Genomic DNA, 5,000 nt, shown 5'->3' on the forward strand with positions numbered 1-5,000 from the left:
CGGCGCGAGGCGTCGGGGTAGTGGACCCTCCCAAACACCACATGCCACGACAGGCGGCAGCCTGCGGGGTTCGGTGCTGGACTCTTCCCTGTTCGCTCGCCGCTACTGGGGGAATCCTTGTTAGTTTCTTTCCTCCGCTTAGTAATATGCTTAAATTCAGCGGGTAGTCTCGCCTGCTCTGAGGTCGTTGTACGAGGTGTCGCACGCCACACCGCCAGCCGGCTGTGCACGCTACCGAGAAAGTACCGGTATGCGAACCGCCAGGCGACGGGCGCGCATCGCACGTTTGAGGAGACGCGGCCGGCCCCACAGGCGGCCGCGACACTCCCCAGGTCTGCGAAGCGGGGCAAACGCCGCGCGCTTCAGTATACGTAGCCGACCCTCAGCCAGACGTGGCCCGGGAACGGAATCCATGGACCGCAATGTGCGTTCGAAACGTCGATGTTCATGTGTCCTGCAGTTCACATGTCGACGCGCAATTTGCTGCGTTCTTCATCGACCCACGAGCCGAGTGATCCACCGTCCTGGGTGATCTTTTCTCAGTTTCCGCCGTCTCTTTCGAGACGGTCGCATAGGCGGGAGTGAGGCGTGTGGCGGCCCCTGTTCCAGCGTTCTGTGTCCAACGGCCTCACGGCCGACGGGCGTCGTACGGCTCCACACCGGAGCGGACAGGCACTCGGGCGAAAGTCATTCAAAACCGGCGCCAGGCGCCAGGTGCCGCAGGCCAGCCGCTCCAGCGCTTCAGCGCTCGTACCACACAACATTGCCGCTAGTTTTGAGAGGCACGCGTGGTTCCGCACGCGGCGCACGGCTACGGCGAGCCGTACAGGTAGCGTGTTGCGCGACACGACACGCACATCGAAAGACATGCAGTCTAGTCGGTAATGATCCTTCCGCAGGTTCACCTACGGAAACCTTGTTACGACTTTTACTTCCTCTAAATGATCAAGTTTGGTCATCTTTCCGGTAGCATCGGCAACGACAGAGTCAATGCCGCGTACCAGTCCGAAGACCTCACTAAATCATTCAATCGGTAGTAGCGACGGGCGGTGTGTACAAAGGGCAGGGACGTAATCAACGCGAGCTTATGACTCGCGCTTACTGGAATTCCTCGTTCATGGGGAACAATTGCAAGCCCCAATCCCTAGCACGAAGGAGGTTCAGCGGGTTACCCCGACCTTTCGGCCTAGGAAGACACGCTGATTCCTTCAGTGTAGCGCGCGTGCGGCCCAGAACATCTAAGGGCATCACAGACCTGTTATTGCTCAATCTCGTGCGGCTAGAAGCCGCCTGTCCCTCTAAGAAGAAAAGTAATCGCTGACAGCACGAAGGATGTCACGCGACTAGTTAGCAGGCTAGAGTCTCGTTCGTTATCGGAATTAACCAGACAAATCGCTCCACCAACTAAGAACGGCCATGCACCACCACCCACCGAATCAAGAAAGAGCTATCAATCTGTCAATCCTTCCGGTGTCCGGGCCTGGTGAGGTTTCCCGTGTTGAGTCAAATTAAGCCGCAGGCTCCACTCCTGGTGGTGCCCTTCCGTCAATTCCTTTAAGTTTCAGCTTTGCAACCATACTTCCCCCGGAACCCAAAAGCTTTGGTTTCCCGGAGGCTGCCCGCCGAGTCATCGGAGGAACTGCGGCGGATCGCTGGCTGGCATCGTTTATGGTTAGAACTAGGGCGGTATCTGATCGCCTTCGAACCTCTAACTTTCGTTCTTGATTAATGAAAACATACTTGGCAAATGCTTTCGCTTCTGTTCGTCTTGCGACGATCCAAGAATTTCACCTCTAACGTCGCAATACGAATGCCCCCGCCTGTCCCTATTAATCATTACCTCGGGTTCCGAAAACCAACAAAATAGAACCGAGGTCCTATTCCATTATTCCATGCACACAGTATTCAGGCGGGCTTGCCTGCTTTAAGCACTCTAATTTGTTCAAAGTAAACGTGCCGGCCACCGAGACACTCAATAAAGAGCACCCTGGTAGGATTTCAACGGGGTCCGCCTCGGGACGCACGAGCACGCACGAGGCGGTCGCACGCCTTCGGCTCGCCCCACCGGCAGGACGTCCCACGATACATGCCAGTTAAACACCGACGGGCGGTGAACCAACAGCGTGGGACACAAATCCAACTACGAGCTTTTTAACCGCAACAACTTTAATATACGCTATTGGAGCTGGAATTACCGCGGCTGCTGGCACCAGACTTGCCCTCCAATAGATACTCGTTTAAAGGATTTAAAGTGTACTCATTCCGATTACGGGGCCTCGGATGAGTCCCGTATCGTTATTTTTCGTCACTACCTCCCCGTGCCGGGAGTGGGTAATTTGCGCGCCTGCTGCCTTCCTTGGATGTGGTAGCCGTTTCTCAGGCTCCCTCTCCGGAATCGAACCCTGATTCCCCGTTACCCGTTACAACCATGGTAGGCGCAGAACCTACCATCGACAGTTGATAAGGCAGACATTTGAAAGATGCGTCGCCGGTACGAGGACCGTGCGATCAGCCCAAAGTTATTCAGAGTCACCAAGGCAAACGGACCGGACGAGCCGACCGATTGGTTTTGATCTAATAAAAGCGTCCCTTCCATCTCTGGTCGGGACTCTGTTTGCATGTATTAGCTCTAGAATTACCACAGTTATCCAAGTAACGTGGGTACGATCTAAGGAACCATAACTGATTTAATGAGCCATTCGCGGTTTCACCTTAATGCGGCTTGTACTGAGACATGCATGGCTTAATCTTTGAGACAAGCATATGACTACTGGCAGGATCAACCAGGGAGCTGCGTCAACTAGAGCTGAGCAGCCGGCCGCCCGGAGTGTGTCCCGGGGGCCCCGCGCGAACACGCAAGCGTCCGCTCAATCATTCTGCAAACAGGAGGAGGCTGAGCTCCCCTGCACAATACACCTCGAAACCCTCTCAGGTCCCGGCGGCCGCGCAGCGCCGTCCCAAGTACTTGGTCGGGTTCGAGAGAGGCGCAATCGCCCGGAGTTAGGCGAGTAGACGCTTTCGGTGCGACCACCCGTGCTCCCAACTGAGCTTGCCGCTGCCGACAGAGGCCCGGGAGCGTGCTGTCGTGGCATTGCCGGCGGGAGACAACACGCGCCACCTACGGTGACCGGCAGCTCCAACGCCAGCGCCACAGAAGGACAAAAGCCCCACTTGGGTGCCGAAGCGAACTCTCCCAGCACAGCGCACGCGCCAACACATCCGCACAGCTGCGATACAAACCACCAGCGAGAACCGCTGGGGCGACCGAGCAGCAGACGGGCGTCGCGGCGCCGAGCGCCGGGCGGCGGCGCATCCTCAACGCACACAGTCCTCAATCGGACCAGCACACTGAAGATGTCCACCGCGCTTCGCACCGGGCCCGCGAGGACCTACTTTGGCCGCACGGCGCCGCGCGCAGGGTGCGCCGGCGCGCAGCTGCGACGCCTGCCGCGTCCGTCGGCCGGCGCGCCTGCCACTGGCCGCCCCCACCAGCCGGCTGTAGCGCGTGCGCCCACGCACCGCGCGGCCAGCACGCCGGGAGGCGCCCCCTCACCGGCCGGGGACGGTCCCACCCAGCCACCGCCGCGTATCGCTTCACACCCAGATGCCGTTCAGTTTCGTCGGCATGGTGGGTATCGCTGGAACAACCGGTTCGTACCTCAACCTATCGTCGCCATCACCGATTCACCCCTAGCGAGAACAACCGCACCACAACAGGTTACCATTTGTTCATTTGCGTAACTTCACCAGAAAACGCAGGCGTCCATCGCCATTTGCAACTTCAACGATTATTGCATGCCTGTGTCAGGTGTCACGCCACACTACGTCTGCCCACATACACGCAACAAAATGTGCACGCCTAGACAATACGTGGAAGGTGGCCCCCGTACGTATGCGATGTCCATTGCTCGAACGGACTGTCAACCGGCCTCTGTAGCATGTCGCAGATATGGAACGCGGTGGCACCATGCCATCACGGTGTGTGAGGAGAGACGACTAGGTCCGAATACATCAACAGACAGCTCATGCTGATCGCCATCCACGGCGTCCGTTCCTCCCACACGTCTCTATGGCGTACCACACTGCAATCCAGCTCTCATAGGGAGACGACACGTAGCTGCGTGCACAATATTTGCACTGTATGGTCCGCCGTTTTTGGGCGCAGTCGTTGTACGGTCACACATGTGCCACGATGTATCATTCGGTACATAAGGACGAATGTGCAGTACAGATTGTGGTTTACGCGTACGACATTAGCGGACGGTTGACACAGGCCGCACCACAACGTAGCCTGAGTACGTCGCATGCGAAGGGCATTGAACATGCAAACTTCTCACCAACCAGCTTGCGAAGGCAGGGGGGCAAGGGTGGGGACGTGGGGAGGGGGCGGCATGTACGTCCTGCTGCCATCCACATTACAGTGTACAGCAGGAGCATGTGGAAAGTCAGCAAGACTTGCAAGGTGTTTAACATGAAGCGATACACAGGGGAGCGGGCAGTGCGAGTAGCGAACTATATTGCGAGGGTTGCGGGTGGGCAACACTACACTAATTGAACGAGTCGTATAACAATTACAGAGCAGGTTTAGGCGACAACATGGGTTACGTTAGGGGACAACGTGGGTTACGTTAGGGGACAACGTGGGTTACTTTAGGGGACAACGTGGGTTAGGTTAAGGCACAACGTGGGTTAGGTTAAGGCACAACGTGGGTTAGGTTAAGGCACAACGTGGGTTAGGTTAAGGCACAACGTGGGTTAGGTTAAGGCACAACGTGGGTTAGGTTAAGGCACAACGTGGGTTAGGTTAAGGCACAACATGGGTTAGGTTAAGGCACAACATGGGTTAGGTTAAGGCACAACGTGGGTTAGGTTAAGGCACAACGTGGGTTAGGTTAAGGCACAACGTGGGTTAGGTTAAGGCACAACGTGGGTTAGGTTAAGGCACAACATGGGTTAGGTTAAGGCACAACATGGGTTAGGTTAAGGCACAACATGGGTTA

General features: G+C 56.7%; 2 non-coding genes across 2 annotated transcripts; both read right to left on the minus strand.

Moving 5' to 3' along the window:
* Positions 1-376: 376 nt before the first annotated feature.
* Positions 377-531, minus strand: LOC124772147. The gene has a single exon (XR_007013819.1). It is a non-coding gene; the product is annotated as a 5.8S ribosomal RNA (ribosomal RNA).
* A 351-nt stretch (positions 532-882) lies between these two features.
* On the minus strand, positions 883-2,790 carry LOC124771391. Its single transcript, XR_007013403.1, has one exon. It is a non-coding gene; the product is annotated as a small subunit ribosomal RNA (ribosomal RNA).
* Positions 2,791-5,000: the final 2,210 nt, after the last annotated feature.

This window comes from Schistocerca piceifrons, unplaced genomic scaffold, assembly GCF_021461385.2.
Source record: "Schistocerca piceifrons isolate TAMUIC-IGC-003096 unplaced genomic scaffold, iqSchPice1.1 HiC_scaffold_936, whole genome shotgun sequence".
Classification (NCBI taxonomy): Eukaryota; Metazoa; Arthropoda; class Insecta; order Orthoptera; family Acrididae; genus Schistocerca; species Schistocerca piceifrons.